Source organism: Pagrus major, chromosome 22, assembly GCF_040436345.1.
Source record: "Pagrus major chromosome 22, Pma_NU_1.0".
Lineage (NCBI taxonomy): Eukaryota > Metazoa > Chordata > Actinopteri > Spariformes > Sparidae > Pagrus > Pagrus major.
Window position 1 is genome coordinate 4,942,000 of NC_133236.1, and position 21,953 is coordinate 4,963,952.

A 21,953-nucleotide genomic window follows, 5' to 3' on the forward strand; every position below is an offset into this window, starting at 1 on the left:
CCTGGTTCAATCCAAGGTGAAAATATTTGCCTAAAGCTCACACATTAACCCATTGTACCACATTTGTTACATCCATAATAATCCGTACAGAAGCAGAAATGTAAAAATGACTATTTGTAAACACATTTTTCAGGCCAAGGACCGCTAGGCTAGACACACGGAAAATAGACTACATATATTGTATAAGATTTTGTTGCATATTTAATTAAGCCTACAATAATGTTAAGGGCAGTCTATAGTGCCATGTATAAACAAGTCAGCAGCAGTTGTAGCAGGTATCACATAAATCACCATATCAGCCTCTGCACATCCTTCAGTGGTGTCTGAGGTAGAGGGTATGTCAGAGTTTCTTGCTTAATAGGTTACAAAACAATACATTTTGGCTCACTAGAGTGTCGATTGAGATAATGGAAAGACGCTATCACCAGTGTGAGGTGTTAGGCTGCATTCCGACCAAAAATTCAGCTAAACACTGAAGGGTGGTGCAGTGGGAGTGCTACTCCTTGGCTGATGTGTGTGACGTGTTGGGAACCCCCGCTGATCAGTTTGCTGAAAGGAGAAGCTGCTACGTTGTTATGCTACTAGCATGCTGGTCCTGTTAGTGACCGTTCGTCCACATCAACGGATTAACAATAATAGTAAATAACCAGGATGTTGTAAACTGGGGCACGAGACCAAACAGATGACCGTGATAGCTATTGAAATATAACAATTCACAAAGAAGTGTCCGTTGTGTTCCCTCTATAGCATTTAGCCATACTAAATAGCATGCCCTCTACTGACCCGTTCTACTCTGCCTCTGATCTGCCGTTATGTCTCTGCCACAGTAGGTTAAGCATGCCGGTCCTACAGTGATCGTTGGCATCCACGGATAAAAAAAAGTGTTTTAAACTGGTGCACAATGCCAATCTGAGTGAAAACACATGACACATTATGTTACACTCTACTGTAGTGTCAGTCATTCATGCTGCTAGTCTGATTGCCAGCTTACGTTAATGGCCACCGCAATGTGACGTCGGGCTCCGTTTCTCTCAAAAGTTGAGTCTGGTTCAACATTGTCGATGCAGCCGGCTGCTGCACTACCCTCTGATTGATTTAAAATCAATGTGAGGATCTGTGTTTTCATCGCAACGTCAGATTTGGTCTGAATACACCTGAATACGCCTACTGTGTTACCATAGCACCCATGATAATAGGTTGGTGATGTCTGTACACAAAAATCCAATCTGATCACTTGCAAATACTGTGCGGATACTTCATCTCTCAGATCTGATTAGAGAGACAGATCAGATGTATGTGCATAGAGACTTCTCAAACACTGGCATGTACCCTTCAAACCTCTTTAGGTGATTGAATGTGAGACGAGGATGAGCATCTCTCTTGCTCATAATGGTCATTTATTCAGGCTTTGAAATGCATTAGTGATGCAGCCTTTGAAAGAACTGAAAACAGTTTTCTTCCTTTCCCAGTGAGCAAAAAGTGGTCTAGATCACATCTTTTAGACATCATTTATGGACATCCAAGACGTCTAAAAGACGTCCTCTGGGGAGCCAGAATGAAAGTTTTTTATACGTCTTTTCTGGACGTTGTATAGACGTTTATATATCGTTTATCGTCTAATTCTGGATGTCAGTGGATTTCTAGATTATGGCCTGACTGGACGTCTTTTCTCAACGTCATTTATCGACTAAATCTGGCTGTCAATAGACGTCCAGATCATGGCCTGGCCATGTCAATAGTCAGGCCATAATCTAGACATCCACTGACATCCAGAATTAGTTGAGAATAGACGTTCGTACTGGCTATGATCTGGACGTCCACTGACAGCCAGAATTAGTCGATAAACAACATATAAACGTCTATACCAGTAGTATCTAGTCCAGAAAAGACATATAAAAAACTTTCATTCTGGCTCCCCAGAGGATGTCTTTTAGATGTCTTGGATGTCCTTAAATGATGTCTAAAAGACGTGATCTAGACCACTTTTTGCTCACTGGGTTATAACAAAGCCTTTTCCATAACATAACCTTCTCACCTCCCTGCTGAATACTGCTGGTACTGGTGCTAAATATTGCATGAGAATTAAGTGCCTTCACTGTCCTGTCATGTCTGAAAAAAGCCAGAGCAAAATTTAGGTGAAAGATACCCTCATCTGAATGATAACAAAATATCAATTAAACCAATTATTTCACATGATATAAAATGTATAAAATGGGCTTCATAAGATAGATTTGCTCAGTAGAGTTGTTGTTGCAAGAGCTCTATAAAGAAGCTTTATTCTTATTTTATATTGATATATTTTTGAAATGGACTGTTTAGTAACCAATGTTGTCGATTTCTAGATATTAAAATGTTTTATAATATCAAACTCAGTGACATGTTGTCATGCCATCTACATTCATACAGGTTAAAAAAATATGGCACCAAACCACAAAGTTAACAGTAATTCACGATCATTGTTTGTCTTTGGTAGGAACCATGTGTAAGACTTTTATGTGGTTTTGAGCCAGTACTAGTTAGCCTGTGTAGAGTTTGTGGTGGGGGTCGGTGCAGCCTGGGGGAAGTCTGCCTGCCACTTATACAGGCTCCATATAGAGAAAGAATGTTGCCCCTTTGACAGGCTGATGGTGTGTTATGTAAGGGTTTCTGGTTTCAAGGCGAACTTGTCCACCTGGAGGGAGGCTATGGGACATGTGGCGCAAACGCCGTCAGTGACATTGTGCAACATGCCCAATGATACTGAGCAAACCTGTTGTAGTTTAACTTAACCTATAATTCTTAACTATTAACCATAACCTCCAGCTGCACATTAACACAGAAGATGTTGCACAGCTCCTCTTTTTGCCAGCAATAACTGTTTACTCAACAAGTGTATGAGGATATATGTGGGTGGTGACAAGCTTTTGTTAGCTTGACATTTTGGAATGAGCTTAAAGGAACAAACCAGTGATTTTGCATTATGAAGCCTGTTTTGTTGTAATCTCCAAGTTTGCAAGCAGATTTTCTCACTACACAGAAGAGTAGAAAGCTGTGGCTGTCTGAATAAACACATTCCAAAACTCCCCCAAAACACAATGGTATGCTTTGGAAATGACTGGCAGTTAAGCAGAGTGTTCAAAATTAGTAGTACACAGGCTGTTATGCAAGACACTCACTCTTCAGATTCCTGAAACACCAGACAACCAGTAGAAAAGCAACTAGCTGATCATAGATCAGGCATGTGGCAGGTACAACTGTCATGTCTCAGTGTTTAAAAGTATTGCTGCAGTCCATTAAGGCTAGGGCTGTCACGACAGCAGGTTATCACTCGATGATTATTGTGGCTAAAAGAATTTATAATAACAGTCTGTTTTGTGTTTTTTCTTCAGATGAATATCATCGGCTATACGAGTGTAGGGAGGTGGATGTCAGTAGTTATGGTTATGTATGAAACCATAAATGTCCACATTATTTTGCACTGCAGCACTAAATCAATGAGTAGCAGCCACACAGCAGATCCAGGCCACATACTAGCTAGCTAAAGGTGAACTGTTACTGCAGCTTCTTCTTATTATTCCGTTGTATTGGGGCTGGCAACCAGTGTCAAGGCGCGTTACTGCCACCTACTATAACAAAGCAAAAACAGAAAGAAACATAAACCATTGAAGAGGTGGTTGGATTATTTACACAATATTATCATATGTCTATTATTAACATGATACAATATTACATTTTTTTAATAACACAGTTATTGTCAATACTGGTTATCAGCAGCACCTCTAATTTAAGCTGTCCCAAATACCATTTCTGTGGCTTCGAAACTTAAGTGAGAATTACTCACTGAGTATTCAAAGCTTTGTGGGGGCAGGACACTTTGTAGTGAGCATTGAGCAGTTACGTAGGGAGGGGGCCCCATGTTTGACAACATCTGTGGATTCTCCCTCGCAACAACTGTTCTGTAGCCTTGTCTAGCTCCTTACCTGCCAAGCCTTTATGCATACTGGTTTTGAGACTAATTAAACACCATAGAGCAGCTCCTTTCTTGATGCGGCCACTGCAACGTGTCATTCCTCTTCAAAAAATCCCTGAATACTGATTTAGATGTTGATTACCATGGCAACTGTAGACACTTTGCAGCATTTGGTCAGCCCTACAATCTATTGCAAGTTGGAAGTCATTAGTTAAGAGTCACAAACCCCAACTTCCCCAACCCCAATCTAATTGCTTTTCCAGTGCATCTGCTCAGGAAAACATGGACGCTCACAGACTGATGGCATGTCTCTGAACTTTATAAGAGACAAGAGGGGTAGTCTTGAACCGCATGGTCAAGAGACTTGCATCAACGAAGTGAATAGAATTGGAAATAGCAGCCACAAAGTTGTTACAGCAAGTTTGACACCACAAACACTACATGAAGTAAAAACTGATGAAGAGGTATTGTAATTTCTCTTACTGTTCACTGTGTGTGAATTTCATTTATACTATGAATTGCTACAGCTCTGACTCCTGTCTCTAGCTGGGAAAGAGAGCTGTAATGCTGTCAGTTTTCTAAATGTAATGTTTTTACAAACCTGTCATTACACAATGCAAATATCCTTTGATGTCCTTTATGAGACTATCAGAACCTGTTCTAAAATAAGAAATGTTTGATCGGGTGCCTACATGCCTGCAGGCTTTGTTTGATGCAACTTCACTTCCCTGCATTTATAGCAGCCACCTGTTGGTTTGTTTTGCCACTCAGCCATGTGACAGCAGTGCTCAGCCAGCAGACTGTGCCTCTTTGTGTGCTGTTGCTGTGTTTGCATAGTAGCATACATGCAGAACCACTCCAGGACTCATTTTCTTACCTTTAGAGGAACCTACTTGCTGCTGATCAGTCACTTTTAAAATGAAATTAGAAAAAACTTCCACAGAGTGCCCAGATAAATACTACAATGCAGAAACACGAAGCCTTCTTTCAGTTTTCAACTAGTTTTTGTTTTACTGGTATTTAATTTTGCAGTAAAGTGGTGACTTCATTGGCTTTACAACATTAACTGTGATGCAATCATAGACGCCATCAGCACAGCTAATGGACAAAGCCAAAGCTCAGTAAGAAGCTCTTCTTACTGTAGCTGTGTGCACTTTGATATTAATATGGGCAAAAGACATTTCCTGTGTGTTCATCTGAGGTTCACTTTCACTTGTGATAATAACAGCTCATAAAAATAAGACACAACACGCTCAATTCATGTAATAACTTGAAGAACTTGATATTAACAGCTGGAATATTGCCACTTTGTCAATGATTTAAAAATGTACAACTTGAGCACCCCTGCAGTTTAGTGTGCCCGATGGAGATGTCTGAGTGCTGAAGGTGTGTCCTGCTCCCTTGTCGGCCCTTTCAGATAACATGGTTTCGACACACCACTGTGTTAGTGTGAATGACTCATGACTGGCCATGTGCAGGCATCCAGACCGCATTCCAGACATTTTTATAGATTATAATCTGTTAGTCTTGCTTAGAGCATTTTCAACTTTTTACTGGATTTGGACGTATTGCTTGGCAAAAGGCATTCAAAAGTAAAATCCTTTATATTCATTCCAGTATTACTGGGCATTCAGACCATAACATCCAAGTGATAGGTCCCCTAGCTGTGTTAGTTATAGACCTGCAACGAGTTAATTAATTAATTAGTCACTCAAAAGAAGATTAATCGCAGACTCCTTTGATAATTGATTCATTGTTTTTCAAGGAAAAACATCAAACATTTGATGGTTCTGGCTTTATAAATGTCATTTGTGATAGTAAATGAAGAGTCTTTGGGTTTTGGGCAATTGGTTAAGGTAACTGAAACAGTATGAAGACTTCACTTTGGGCTCTGGACAGTTGTGATGAGCATTTTTCATAATTTTTGACATTTTACAAACTAAATGATTAATTTATTCATCTTTAATTGCACTCTTAATCATGTACAGGTAAGAGTTTAAGTAGTAGGTCCAATAGTTTGAAGGTTTATCCAACAAAACACTGCTAAGTGGTTTATAATATTATGAGGAACTCTGAAACGTTATCACCGAGTTTAATCTTGCTTTGTTATCGCCACAATCACAATTAAACAGTGCACCTTTTTGATTAGCCTCTGTAGCACCCTGCCAGATGAGGCTGCAGCAAAGACTGAGCAAGATTCAACGCCTCCTATCTAAGTCATGGACCACTTTGCTTCAACATCTCACTTTCATGTCAAATCATTCCTGCTTTATTTCTGTCAAGGTACATACAGTACGTCTCTGTGCTGTGGTGATATTTTGTCATGGTCTTGGGTCACCTACTATCCCTTCTGACAGTGTTATGTTTTCGTCTGTTGATCCAACAGCAGGACTTGAAGCTCCTCTGTGTAAAACGGTTGTTTTTATTCGCCAGTGTCATTTCAGTAATGAAACTTGTGAGCGCTGACTGAGTGAATCATTTAGTCTCATGAAAGCACAGTTATTCATAAATAAGTGATCATCTTAATGAAACAAGCAATTTACAAGTTTGTGCATTTAAGTTGGTTTGACTAATCTGATTTGGAGCACCAATACAAGCAAGTAAGAAAAAAGTTGGGATAACAATGCAGAAATGTTCTTACATATTTAAAGGTGCGATATGTAAAGGTTTCAGTTTAAAGCAATCATAAAATGAACTGAAATTATCAACAGAATGTGAAGAAATAACAGTTTTCATGTGCTGCGTTGCAGAGATATCTATTGAAATTAGCATGCTAATCAGCTTGCCCTACTAGCTTTGTACCTCAAGAGATGAATCCAACAGTCCCCCGGTGCTCTGGCAGAGTCGGCTAATATGAAGGCTGTACGGCTAAACTTGCTAGCTAACCAGACAACCAGCCAGACAGCCAGTCAGACAACGAAACTTCATAGTACATCCAGTCAATTTCTGAAATAAAACATAAAACCGAGTCGGGATCTACAGCACAACAAAGTTGGAAATATTAACAATAAACATACTTATAACTGACAAATAACAAAACGATTTAACTAGGTAGCCAACTCAACAACAGTAGAAGCACATCAAATCATGGAGAAATAATGAAATAAACACAATAATAAATAACGGCATGACGCTCCGCTTCTGAAACGCTTCCAGTGGATATGAAGTCGTGTGGAGGACAGACACACCAGGTAACAGAGACGTGCCCGGTGAAATCAAAGGGTGACTCATGATATGCTGTCCCCTATTGTTTGGAGTATGACCTCAATGGGTGATGGCCAATTCTTACATGTTACCTTTAAGTGTTAAAATATATTATAACGGAAGTTTCCCTGTGTTTGCAGTTAACATGCAGCTGTTCAGTTTACTTCATTATATCCTTTGACTGTTTGCCTGTGTCTCTCTGCCAGTCTGTCAAATGTGCATCTCAGCGGGTGTCAGGGCGAGGTGTGATGAGTCAGACCTCTGAGCAAAGTCTCACATATTTATTGTTGTTGTCCTTGATTCAACTGTGACTTTCACTCAAAGAATGAGCTGGAAGCATGACAGAGCTCTTACTCAGTGTTGTGTTACTAGCACAAGCAGAGAAGCAGAGAAGCTTGGTAGTTAAAGCAGCTCTGTTGAACTGCTTTGTCTTTCTAACGTTTGAAAGAACAGTCGTCTCTTTCTGAAGCCTCTGATGATGTCAAAGTAGGCCTGTTTTTGATATCCGCTCTACAGGGAAAGAGAAAATAAGATGTGTTTTGCCATGATGTTAGCAGCATTCTTTTCCAGAGAAATCGAATCAGACCATGACAGTGTCTCCTGAGGCGAGCCAACAGAAGCACTGCTGGGGCGTATTTGCTTTTCCTGAAACAATGAATGCTAACAGATAATCATTATCTACTGATGTTTTCTACTCCTCTGTACAGTAGTAGACAGAAAGCCTGGCTTTGTGTATCAAGACCACGTATTGTTCTGAAAGTGTTTGAAATGTGTGTGACTTTTCTGATGTGTCAGCATTGGTCAATGCTAACTTTTGACCTGGCGTTCAGAACAAAAATGGCGCTGCAATGAACTCAAAATGCGAAGGGCATGTTGTTTTACTGACAGGAAGTCGAGTTAATAGATACACACATTTAACTTTCCCCACCCCATACCCAGTGCAGACATTCATACCAGCATGTTCTTTAGGCTAACATGTCATTCTTGTGCAATAGTTATAACATAGTCACTTCCTGCTGTAGGATTACCTACTGTGTACATGGAAAAGGCTTTTGTTAGCATGATTACATGTTTCTACATCTTTTCACCAAACCGCTCCACCAGTGTAGAGCTCCAACTTATTTCCCAGACCAAAACTGGCCCACTACACAATGTAGCTCCTCCAGAAGTTTTTTTAACGTAACATTGTTAATCATAGGAAATGGCATCAAGGTTTCAAGGTGATGTATTTGTCATTATACAACACAGGCTTGCATAACAAAATGGAGGTTTGTGTTTGCTACACAAACATAGAACTTATATATATCATAAACTGCACAAACTGTATATACATAAATGCATAGTGCATTTTTTGAATTTGCATCAGGGTGAATGTAAACAGCAGAAACAAAATGGTGATGATATTATGGTTGGCATCTTCATCTTTAAAGTAACATCTGGGAAACACTGTCCTTTAACTATGACTGAGAGTGAGCACCAAACGTCATTGATGTATACACAGAGTCCACCTCTCCTTGTCCTCTCCTCCTTGTCTGCTCGAAACACGCCTGCTAATTGAGTGATCCGGGCCATGTTGTGGTGGAGACAGGTCTCTGTAAAGATGTAGGCACAACAGTGTCTGACTTCTTTGTCCAGCCTGAGTCACAATTGTCCAGTTCATTTTCCTTCGAGCAGCCTTAAGTCCAGGCTGGTTTAGCATGGCTCCTAGCCAGGATCTCTCCGCTCTCCTCCCTGTGGCGGCCTGACTGGTCAGACTGGTTGGTCAAAGATGCTGTGGACAGTGATAATCTCAAAATCACTTGTTAACTCAGCATGCCATTGTCAACACTTCCAGTTTCACAGTATAATCCTTCACATTCAAATTCATGTATTATGAAGCAAATTAGAGAGGTAGCGTACAACTTTTCTGTGTATCAGCCGATACAGATCACTGATCCAATATCAGGGCCTTGAGTGATGTGTTATCAGGTCGGTGACAGACTTATGTACTCACTGATACTGATTGATTTATCAGAGGTATTTCTGATACTGTTATCGCTATCAAAACAACCTTAAAAAACATGCAGGGAGTGGCATACTATCAGTGGTAGCTTTATGCACGTTAGGTTACTACTGTAAGAGAATGAGGCCGAACATAAAACTGTATTTAATGTGGATCATTTAGCTTGTACTTGAATGGCTTAATAAGGTCAAGATCTGCACCAGTGCTGATCCAAAGGATTGCGTCCCTGTTTAAAGAGCATGAAGAGAGCCATAACACAGCAGCAGTTTGTAATGCTAGGAGGAAGGACTCCCAGATTGTGAGATATGGAGCGGAAATACAGTGTTCACATTATACAGTAATCTACCAGGAATGTGCGCTTGTTTGTATTTGATTGGCCAACACAATGTGTCCCTGCCAGGTTCAACATTGTTTTCAGAAAACCCTCCATTAATTTGCTGGAGCCCCCTGATGTGGCATTAAAAGTGTGGCCTCACTGAAATGAATGAACTGCATTTTACTAATCAGCTAATCAGCCTGAATATCATGTCTTAATCTTGTTGGGTAAACTGGGAAAAGGCAGTTGGAGTAGTTTAAGTGGTGATAAAACCTCCTTGTATATATTTCCAGGTCTGCTTCAGATGTCACATCTCTTTTTCTTTGCATTGTGTTTTTAACAAAGACAATGCTGACCGTGGAAGTGCTCATCTTTACTTGTTGTTAAGGCTCAAGAACATGTCAGGAATGTAAAAAATGTGTAGGATATACACCTTCATGTAGGTAGAATCCTCACATACGTTGAGAAGAGGACTGCAGGTAGGAGCGTGTCTTCCCACCATTATGTCCCTGCAGAGCAAGCCTCACCTCGCTTGTTTCCTGAACATTACAACTACCAGAAATTGGTTTTGCTCAGAAAAATCTTCCCGACTTGCCCAGCAGAACAAAGGAGTCTTTGTGCTTCCCAAACCACCACCTCGCTTCGTTTAGCAAACTGTGCAGTTCAGCAACTGGCATGCTACATGCAGTCGAGCTGAGGCGGGAAGGGTGGAGGGGGGTTTGGTTGCAGTGTGCTTTTGGGTTTGCAGCATGAAATGGCCAGGGTCTTCTGTGCTTTGTCCCTGTCCATGTTGATGTGCCCCTTTTAGGATTTGAGAAATATAAATATGTGTGATCAAATCAATGCAAGTCACCTTTATAGACAAGATTTGTGTTTGATTAAACCAGACATCAAGAAGTTAATTATCCAATCAAGCATACTTTTCAAATGCCACCAAGTACAGTGTGATGCAGGCTGAGTGACAGCAGCATCAGAGAAAATGGATGATGACATGACAGCTTTTTAATTTTCTATCTTATTTCATCGTTTGAATCCCAATTTCCTGACTTTGTTGTTGCCAAACATTCAGATGCCTGCACTGCTTCTCAGAGGAGTGGATGGTGTACTTTCTGTTGCTATTTTGGGTGTTGAGCTGAAAGTAAAAAATCACTGAGATGAGGATCAAACACAGGCATAACTTCACGTCTCAGAAATGTAGGAAATCAATGTCTGAAGTAGGAGTCAACAAGGCAGGCTGAGCTGAAGTACACCCAGAAAAGTGTGACTCTGCTCCAGCTGGTGATTTTGAATTTGTTTGTTTTTTTGCTGATCCTTCTTAACATGGAGATCAGAAGTCAGCGTCACACGGGCACCTCATCAGGATGTCGGGGCCTTGAGTACCTTTTTTTCTTGTTTCCTACTTATCTTGCCACCCTGCTTCTTCTCTGGACCATCCACGCAGTCTCTCAGTCTGCTCAACACAGGCAGCAGGTTGTGTAACAACTGAAGATTCACAGCCGTTAAACCCCTGTGACCAAAGCAGTCTGTGTTTAGATAATGCTGGGGCAACATGGGCAAATCCTCTGCTAGCTGGTTGTAGGGGAACGGAGCTGACTTGTGTAGGTTGAGTTCAGCAGGGTGGAGATTATAGATGGAGGGAGTCCAGATAGAGTGAAAAACAGGAACTGTTGCTGAGTTGGAAAATGAGCTCCAGGTTGTTAGCTATAGCCTGTAGTTTGTTTATATATATATATATATGTATATATATATATATATATATATATATATATATATATATATATATATATATACATATATATGTATAGTTAATTAAACATCAGTTAATACTTATTTCACTGTTAATAAACACTGAAATGCTTTATTAACCATTTATTACCCATATTCTTTGAGGCTTGCATGGGTTAGTGCTTCGCTTTCCCCCACCATCATACATGTTTTGTCACCTTGACCAAGGCACTGACTAACATCTGGAGTTGATCCCTGGGTGCTGGTGTTGGCTCCCCACTGCTCCTGTACATTGCGTGATATGTGATCAAAATAAAGATTCTTCTTCTCACCAGATCTCAGTGTTGCAAATGAAACAACAGAAGTAGTAGCAAGGACTAAACATGCAGACACACAGATGCTAACACAGATTAGCCTGCTATCGGCTCATGTAACCTGACCCTGCTGGTCTTAGTGGTATCTTGAAAGTAGCCTCTTGAAATTCTCCTTATGCTGTGATTGATATTTACAGTTTGGATAATAATTGTATCATTTGTCTTTGTCTTCTCTTCGTAAGAAGTTTAGTAAACCTCAGTGGATTTCGTTTTAAAAACTGCCAAGAGTCATCAGCAGTCGCCCTTCGTGAGTAAACTATTATTATTAATGGCAGCAATGACGCCAAAACTATGAAAATAAAATTTGAAGCTAGAATTACCCTGGAGTCACTGGATGTCTTTGTTTCACCACAATATGATTATGTTTAAAGAGAAAGATATGAAGTAGTTTTCTTAGTTCAGGTGCCTCCACTTTTCATCACAGGGCGTAGAAACTCCCTACTGGTTTAATTACTATTGTGGAAGTCAATTCACCCACCTCCTCCTGCTTCACATCTGTTCCCTCCATTAAGTTTGACCTTCGTGAATTGAAACATTGTTCATAAATTTTATTATTCCCATGAAATGACTCTTGTTTTCCCTGTCGGTCACAATGGCTTTTGTTCAGCTAAATGTCCTGACCTCATAAATATTCCCCCCTTTTTTTCCTCTCTGCCATAGCAGCACATGTGGGCAGATACAGTATGAACTGAAGGATGTTATTTAGTTTTTTATGATAGCCATGTGAAGATAAGTGTGCAATCACTCCCTCAGTAATAATGATCCAGTGCCAGAAAATTACAGTCATAGCTGGTCTGAACGGCCCCTTCACCTCAAAGGTAGAAAAATTAAATTACAGTCCTGCTTTGAAACAAGGCTTCGTCTTTTCTGCCTCAGCCTCCAGAAGGCAGCCTGTGTTTTCTGGCCCACAGCAGCCATTCTTCTCCACCCTGCTGATCACTGTGCAAACAGGAACATATCTTAGTTGTATTTGTAGAGGGCGTGGGTTGAAAAACTGGAACACGTGGTTGCTAGGGTTCACATAAGCGCTGATGTCTCGCTGTCAGTAAATGGAAGAGCTAATTTCTTCAGCTATTGTTTGATGAAGACTCTCAAAGACATACTAACATCTCAACATATTGTGTAGAAGAGGATGTATGCACTCTTAAATTTGCTACAGCAGATATAACTACAAAAAGTGTGTGTCTAACTTCCAGTCTCATGCTTCATGGTGTTCATTCTGCTGGTTCCTGCACTGAAACTATCATCCCTGTAGCTGCAGCTCGCAGTCCATCAAAGACGCAACATAAATAACACGTAATATGTAACACTGCTGCTGCTGCTATATGCTGCTGCTGCTGCTGTATGCTGCTGCTGCTGCTGTATGCTGCTGCTGCTGTATGCTGCTGCTACTGCTGCTGTATGCTGCTGCTGCTGCTGCTGCTGTATGCTGCTGCTGCTGTATGCAGTTGCTGCTGCTGTATGCTGCTGCTGTACGCTGCTGCTGCTGCTGTATGCAGCTGCTGCTGCTGTATGCTGCTGCTGCTGCTGTATGCAGCTGCTGCTGTTGTATGCTGCTGCTGCTGTATGCAGCTGCTGCTGCTGCTGCTGTACGCTGCTGTTGCTGTACGCTGCTGCTGCTGTATGCAGCTGCTGCTGCTGTATGCTGCTGCTGCTGTATGCAGCTGCTGCTGCTGCTGCTGTACGCTGCTGTTGCTGTACGCTGCTGCTGCTGTACGCTGCTGCTGCTGTATGCAGCTGCTGCTGCTGTATGCTGCTGCTGTACGCTGTCGCTGCTGTATGCTGCTGCTGTATGCTGCTGCTGCTGCTGCTGCTGCTGTACTGCTGTATGCTGCTGTAGTATGCTGCTGTAGTATGCTGCTGCTGTACGCTGCTGTAGTATGCTGCTGCTGTATGCTGCTGTAGTATGCTGCTGTAGTATGCTGCTGCTGTACGCTGCTGTATGCAGCTGCTGTACGCTGCTGCTGCTGTATGCTGCTGCTGCTGTATGCAGCTGCTGCTGCTGTACGCTGCTGCTGCTGTATGCTGCTGCTGCTGTATGCTGCTGCTGTACGCTGTCGCTGCTGTATGTTGCTGCTGCTGTACTGCTGTATGCTGCTGTAGTATGCTGCTGCTGTATGCTGCTGCTGTATGCTGCTGCTGCTGCTGCTGCTGCTGTATGCTGCTGTATGCTGCTGTAGTATGCTGCTGCTGTATGCTGCTCCTATGCTGCTGCTGCTGTATGCTGCTGTATGCTGCTGCTGCTGCTGTATGCTGCTGCTGTACTGCTGTCTCGCTGTGACTGTGGCCTTTACTTTGTGCATTCAGGAGGCTTGGCGTACATGTTCCCCAGCAGACAGAGCTGCAGTGTTTGTCTCTAACCAGTATCAGGCAGAGCCCTGCACAGAGCAGCCTGCAGTGGATTTATCGACCTGCTGCTCGCCAGCAGCCACATGAGAGTAGCCATTAATCAGTCTTCAGGAGCAGGATGATCCAGGGCAGCGCTGTTTTTCTTGTGGGCTCTTCTTTCCCACAAAGTTTGATGTGCTGTGAAGATACAAGACAATAACACATGCAGGTTATTTATTTAGTGTTTTTTGTCAGAGCTGAAATCCAGTGATCATTTTGGGCGCTGATATCGATTTAGTTTAGTAGCATTTTAGTCATTGGATTAAAGTTCTAGGGTAGTTTTAGTCAAAAAATAACTTAAGACATCTTGGAACTTCAGTGTTTTCTTTGGGGAAATACAATTAGATTACCCACCAGTTTATACAAGTACAGCTGAACTGATTGGTCCATGGACGGAAAAGTAATTTATTTTAAAAGTCATTGTCTTTCATGCAAAAACATTTAATGCTTCATGAAACATGTTCTTACTCCCAACTCGTCACATTTGGCAGCTTGGTAAATGGCCTTATGCTGCTGTTTGGCAGCTTTGGTTTCAGCTCTCAAAAACCAGAGATAACACAAGATGGTTTCAGTTAACTCTGAACTGAAAACAACGGATGCTATCTGTGTTTTTTATGATCTCAGACGCAGGCTCAGAAACTGCCTACCAGTGTTATTTGATGGTCAGTGACCTGAAAACACATTTGGGTCTTGAGTAGCCTCTTTAAAGGTGGACTGGCAGCCCTGGCCCGAGTCTGGCTAAGCTGTGAATATTTGGAGCCCGTCCAGTGAGTGCTTTCTCTCTGAGGCCTTCACAAAAACATGACCTATTTTACAGAGAAGTGAGGGTGACACACAGTCTGTTGTTTTATTTCTGCCATGTTCCTATTCTTGCCTTTACGTTCTCATTTAACCACCAATTTAAACATATTGATCAATATTTGTATTTACGGTGTTGTTGTAATAAGTGGTTTACAGTATTAGATTAATGGGTCAACCTTTTCAGTCCGTGTGTCTCTTCTGTGTCAGTAATGATCAGCATCTTTTAGTAGCAGAAGGCAATTCAATATGATGACAGCTTTGAGCCGTCTGCTCACAGTGTTCCCTCCATCCCTGAACATGTTGAAGAATGGCCTAAATGGACTTTGACTAATTACGCATAAAAGTGAGTCACAAGATTTTGTGCACATGGAAAATGTTCCCACAGGGCGGCCGGCTGGCTCTCTGTGGCTGAGGCTGGATTACAGATGTGTGATTATGGCCTGTAGTGCTGTTTTCCCAGGACTTGGTTTAATTGTTTGATGTGATTACACCAGCAGCTTGCAAACATTCAAAATTATGAATGTGTGTCCTTGTGAAAATGTATTTATTTACAGCTGAGATAAGTATATGTTGTACATACCGTAATGCGTCAGACGGCTTTAGACCTGCTTGTCCCCGTCATGTGAGACCATGCAGTGAAGTTGTGTCTCAGTATTAACACCATGGGAAACAGGTTTGTGACGGGTCACTGACTCACTGTCATGGTGTCTGAGCTGGTATTGCTTACGCTGCAGCTACTTCTTTGCTCTTGTACCAACACACCTAGAGGGACACAACGATTGTGGTATCAAGGCTCCAGACTGCAATGATTTAGTCGCATTTTGCAGCCAGTTTTGGAGACAGTCCAGTTAAATTATATCAATTGCTGTGAGCACCTGTGCAACTTGCAAATATGTGCCCTGTGACTTTGTTTTTAAAATCATCATCGTCTCCCCAAGCAGAGGAAGAGGGCGTGAGACAGTCCCTGGAGGACCAGATTATCATTGTTTAGCAAGCACTAGTTGTCAGATCTATTTTATAATAAAGAGCTATAATCAGTAGCTACAAATTGTATTATCTAAAGTGCATCACTGCACACAGCAGTTACCTGATGAACTCTCTCAGTCTGACCCTGATGTCTAATTATTGGATTGGATTCAGTGGGACACTTGAAAAATTACCTAAAAACAAAGCACATTCTCATGTCACAATACAAAAAGGGGATGCAGTATTGTTTGAACACTGTCCAGTCAAAACCACTGATCGCCGAAATGTCAGCTTTTAATAAGCTAAGAAAAACAGCCATGTTTTCAGCTTTGTGGCAATGCATTTTTCAGATGATTCAATGATTTTGTAAATTGTTGTTTGGCTTGAGAAAAAGGAGAAGTGTCTCAACTCATAAGTGAGCACTCCCTCCTTCAGTTTTATCAAAAAATTTAAAAACACCAAATTTGGAGATGTGTGATTTGGACTGGGCAGCGATGACATCTATTTTGAGGAGGTGCTGCAGCCCAAGGAAACATACGTCTTAAAAGCACTACTTTATTTTGTGACTTTTTCCTTTAAGATAAAACAAAGCATTTGTTTTTTCTGTAAGTTGACTTTTTATTACCAAAGAATTCATCAGTAATACAGTTAAAATGGAAAAAATATAAATGTCATTCGTTGCATGACAATTTAAGGGGTGCATCTAAATGTTGTGCTGGTGTTGGGAGCACTAGTGCTGCCAGTGGATAAGTTGGACTAGAGCCATGGTTGTGTCATGTATGTAACTGTGTTTAAACACTGCAACATAAACACAACAAGTGTCTGTCAGATGTTTGCGGAGTTCTTATAATGCAGCGTTCACAGTCATTTTTATAGGCATCATACATTGAATGTCATTGTAATTGAATTAGAGAAGATGCGCAGCATACTGTAAGTGATCCAGTGCCACTCTATGGCTCCTTTCCTTTTTCTGTTGGTGTCACTGTGGTAACTGCAGTTACAGTTTCTGTGTACACTCTGTCACCCACCAAATAGCATTGTTCGTATTGTTTGAGTGTAGTTCCTTCCTCGTTTAGTTTGCAAAGCTGATTTTTCTTGGTAGTTCATGGCTTACAGTGTTAACCTGTCTTCATTTTTATTTGCATTCTTTGCATGTTTAGAAATCTAGGAATAAATAACAATTCCTTTAAAAACTGTAGCCACTTCTTCAACAGAACAGTTTAAAACAGTAGTGCAACAGCAACTTAAATAAATCTAGGAATAAATAATTCCCTTAAAACTTACTTACAGAACTTGTTTGCTTGCAGCACTTTGAAGGGCAAATGTTGATGGCGATACTGTAAATGTCAGTAGTAAAGCTGATTGCCTGCACGTCGTTCAGCCTACATAAAACGTGTTCCCTCACTGTCTCATAAAGTTTGGTGAGAGCAGTTTTGTCGTGCTCTTCCGTGTGATGAATCTTCAAATGCTTTGTAAGGTTGCTGGTGTTGAAATTGGCAACAGTCGTGCCGCCCCTCCAAATTACAGCTTTGCAAACTGAACATGTCGCTGTGTTACTGGTGGGGTTATCCACAGTAAAATATTGCCAAATAGCTGACATATTGCTAGCTCCACCTGAATCACTGCTTTTAGAGCAGCAAAGAAAAATGTATTTCTGGCGTGTAACGTTAAGCAGAGCTAATGGAGCTAACTGGAAAGCAGCAGGGTCCCATTTCTAAATTACGTGGTATCAGATCGATGCACAGACTCCATACTCGCCGATACCGATACCTGCATTTTTGGCAGTATCTGCGGTATTTCTGATACTGGTATGGGAATCAGAACAACTCTACAACAGAGTGCCCCTTTAAATATAAAAAAACATTTTCAAAAGGAGACCACTTTTATTAAACTGTCACTCAGTTCTTATTTTGTGTCTTTGCTGTGACATATTCACATTGAAACCTCTGTGGCAAACCCAAGTCTTGTGTGAATGGCACCCACTAGGAATTAACCTGCAACAGCAGTCTAGTATACAGTAAATGGGTTAAACACGTGTTTGTGATCCCATGCCAAACGCTGGCCTTGTGCGTGAATGTGGTTTTAGTGCCAGCGATCATCTGAGGTCTCAGTGGGTCTCGTCCAGCACCCGGCCCTCAAAGTTGAGTCGTGGTGCCATAGAGCTGGGGTTGTACAAGCCCTAAGCCCAGGGCTCATTACCACAATACCCCATTATAGCCTGTGGATTAAGGTTGTGATTAAACACAAACCTCATTTCCCCATCCAGAGGCCAAATCAAACAGCCTGCATACAGTTCCTGCATTGTTCGCCTCCTTTTGCCCCTTCCTCTGTCACTTTCCTCACTGAGTCCTTGAGGGTATACCAACATTTGAAATATTGTACTTGAGCTGACAGTTGATGCACTTATCACAGTTGGTCTACTGTATTTTTATTTTGGTTGTCTATTTTAGATCATCAGAACACATTAGCTCTGGGCAATGATTAGCCACATTAGGAATCTGCTTCCTTTTTCTAGAAATCAGAAAAAACAACACTGGTTTTGAAAGACTGAGCCACAGTTAAAACAGTCATACACAGTAAGCTGCTTGGTCTTTTCCATTATTCTGTTGAGGCATTTGGTCTCCCCCTGCCTACTGGTAGACAAAAGGTCAGTGTCAAATTCAGTAACACAAGTGGATTCTTGTGTCCTTAGAGTCGTCTCGGTAAAGTACAACAAGAACACAGAAAAGCTTTTTTGTGGTTTCAGATGTGCAGCTTAAGACTGTGTGACCGAGCAGGACATTTTCTTATGGACAAATGTTTCTTCTTTCTGCAGCTGCTTTTGGACATTATTATTTCCCAGTCTAAGGATATGATCATGTAAGGTACTATCCAAAGCCACATGTGAACTTGGGGATTTGTTCCCATCTGATGTGTTTCCTTTGTTTGGGACTGATAGCTCAACCATTTGATCTTCATGTCAAATGTGGCATGACAGAAAAAGAGTTTCAGAAACAAGTCTAAAAGTCTCAGCGTGCGTTGAACAAAGTGTTGGAACATTGAACAGTGTCAGAAAACCCTTCCTTCTTTGCCTTTCTGACATCACAATCGGGAGGTTGAATCCAACAATGTATGTAATTTTTTGTAACAACCTGACAAGCACTCACACTTTATATGACTATTGGCCAGGTGTGTGTGTGTGAGAATCTAAGCAAGCTTTAAACTCCTCAGGCTCTCCTTTTTTACTCTTCCCACAACTATATCCATTACCTTCTGTGTGCAAAACTGTGTTCAACACCATGAATGGCTTTGAGCACAGACCCACTCCAAAAGAGGGTGCCTGTTTGTACAATTCATCATATCTTGCTTTTTATGATGGTGGGCTTTTCACCTTCAAGCGCAGCCATGTGAAATTGTTTGCTTGAAACTGAGCCCCTTAGGGTTCTGTGTGGGAAAGTAGTTTCCACCTGTAGTTTCTTCATGGTTGGCCCCAGGGAGCTGGATTAATATAAGAAGAATTTTTATATTATTATAACCCCTCCTCCCAACAGCTACAAATACCACGCATTAGGCAGCTATGGGTTAGATGATTAAACAATCTCCTCAGAGGTAGTATGAGAGGTAGTATCCGAGGTAGTATGAGAGGTTGTATCAGAGGTAGTATCAGAGGTAGTATGAGAGGTAGTATCAGAGGTAGTATGAGAGGTAGCATCAGAGATAGCATCAGAGGTAGTATGAGAGGTAGTATCAGAGGTAGTATCAGAGATAGCATCAGAGGTAGCATCAGAGATAGCATCAGAGATAGTATCAGAGATTGCATCGGAGATAGTATCAGAGATAGTATCAGAGATAGCATCAGAGATAGTATCAGCGATAGCATCAGAGATAGTATCAGAGATAGCATCAGAGATAGTATCAGAGATAGCATCAGAGGTAGCATCAGAGATAGCATCAGAGATAGTATCAGAGATAGTATCAGAGATAGCATCAGAGATAGTATCAGAGATAGCATCAGAGATAGCATCAGAGGTAGTATCAGAAATAGCATCAGAGATAGTATCAGAGATAGCATCAGAGGTAGTATCAGAGATAGTATCAGAGATAGTATCAGAGATAGCATCAGAGATAGTATCAGAGATAGCATCAGAGATAGCATCAGAGGTGGTATCAGAAATAGCATCAGAGATAGTATCAGAGATAGCATCAGAGATAGTATGAGAGGTAGCATCAGAGGTAGCATCAGAGGTAGTATGAGAGGTAGCATCAGAGGTAGTATCAGAGATAGCATCAGAGATAGTATCAGAGATAGCATCAGAGATAGTATCAGACATAGCATCAGAGATAGTATCAGAGATAGCATCAGAGATAGTATCAGAGATGGTATCAGAGGTAGTATCAGAGACAGCATCAGAGATAGTATCAGAGATAGCATCAGAGATAGTATCAGAGGTAGTATGAGAGGTAGCATCAGAGATAGTATCAGAGATAGCATCAGAGGTAGTATCAGAGATAGCATCAGAGGTAGTATCAGAGATAGCATCAGAGGTAGTTGAGAGGTAGTATGAGAGGTAGTATCAGAGGTAGCATCAGAGGTAGTATGAGAGATAGCATCAGAGATAGTATCAGAGATAGCATCAGAGATAGTATCAGAGATAGCATCAGAGGTAGTTGAGAGGTAGTATGAGAGGTAGTATCAGAGGTAGCATCAGAGGTAGTATCAGAGATAGTATCAGAGATAGTATCAGAGATAGCATCAGAGGTAGTTGAGAGGTAGTATGAGAGATAGTATCAGAGGTAGCATCAGAGGTAGTATGAGAGGTAGCATCAGAGGTAGTATCAGAGATAGCATCAGAGATAGTATCAGAGATAGTATCAGAGGTAGTATCAGACATAGCATCAGAGATAGTGTCAGAGATAGCATCAGAGATAGTATCAGAGGAAGTATGAGAGGTAGCATCAGAGGTAGTAAGAGAGGTAGTATCAGAGGTAGCATCAGAGGTAGTATGAGAGGTAGCATCAGAGGTAGTATCAGAGGTAGTATCAGAGATAGCATCAGAGATAGCATCAGAGATAATATCAGAGATAGCATCAGAGATAGCATCAGAGATAGTATCAGAGATAGCATCAGAGATAGCATCAGAGGTAGTATCAGAGATAGCATCAGAGATAGTATCAGAGATAGCATCAGAGATAGTATCAGAGGTAGTATGAGAGGTAGCATCAGAGATAGTATCAGAGATAGCATCAGAGGTAGTATCAGAGATAGCATCAGAGGTAGTATCAGAGATAGCATCAGAGGTAGTTGAGAGGTAGTATGAGAGGTAGTATCAGAGGTAGCATCAGAGGTAGTATGAGAGATAGCATCAGAGATAGTATCAGAGATAGCATCAGAGATAGTATCAGAGATAGCATCAGAGGTAGTTGAGAGGTAGTATGAGAGGTAGTATCAGAGGTAGCATCAGAGATAGCATCAGAGATAGTATCAGAGATAGCATCAGAGATAGTATCAGAGATAGCATCAGAGGTAGTTGAGAGGTAGTATGAGAGGTAGTATCAGAGGTAGCATCAGAGGTAGTATCAGAGATAGTATCAGAGATAGCATCAGAGATAGTATCAGAGATAGCATCAGAGGTAGTTGAGAGGTAGTATGAGAGATAGTATCAGAGGTAGCATCAGAGGTAGTATGAGAGGTAGCATCAGAGGTAGTATCAGAGATAGCATCAGAGATAGTATCAGAGATAGTATCAGAGGTAGTTGAGAGGTAGTATGAGAGATAGTATCAGAGGTAGCATCAGAGGTAGTATGAGAGGTAGCATCAGAGGTAGTATCAGAGATAGCATCAGAGATAGTATCAGAGATAGTATCAGAGGTAGTATCAGACATAGCATCAGAGATAGTGTCAGAGATAGCATCAGAGATAGTATCAGAGGAAGTATGAGAGGTAGCATCAGAGGTAGTAAGAGAGGTAGTATCAGAGGTAGCATCAGAGGTAGTATGAGAGGTAGCATCAGAGGTAGTATCAGAGGTAGTATCAGAGATAGCATCAGAGATAGCATCAGAGATAATATCAGAGATAGCATCAGAGATAGCATCAGAGATAGTATCAGAGATAGCATCAGAGATAGCATCAGAGGTAGTATCAGAGATAGCATCAGAGATAGTATCAGAGATAGCATCAGAGATAGTATCAGAGGTAGTATGAGAGGTAGCATCAGAGATAGTATCAGAGATAGCATCAGAGGTAGTATC

At 41.3% G+C, this 21,953-nt stretch overlaps 1 protein-coding gene across 1 annotated transcript in view; it reads left to right on the forward strand.

Moving 5' to 3' along the window:
* The window catches only part of cdk19 (cyclin dependent kinase 19), a 65,803-nt gene that overhangs the window by 6,034 nt on the left and 37,816 nt on the right, over positions 1–21,953 (forward strand). The gene's annotated exons all lie outside the window — the stretch shown is intronic.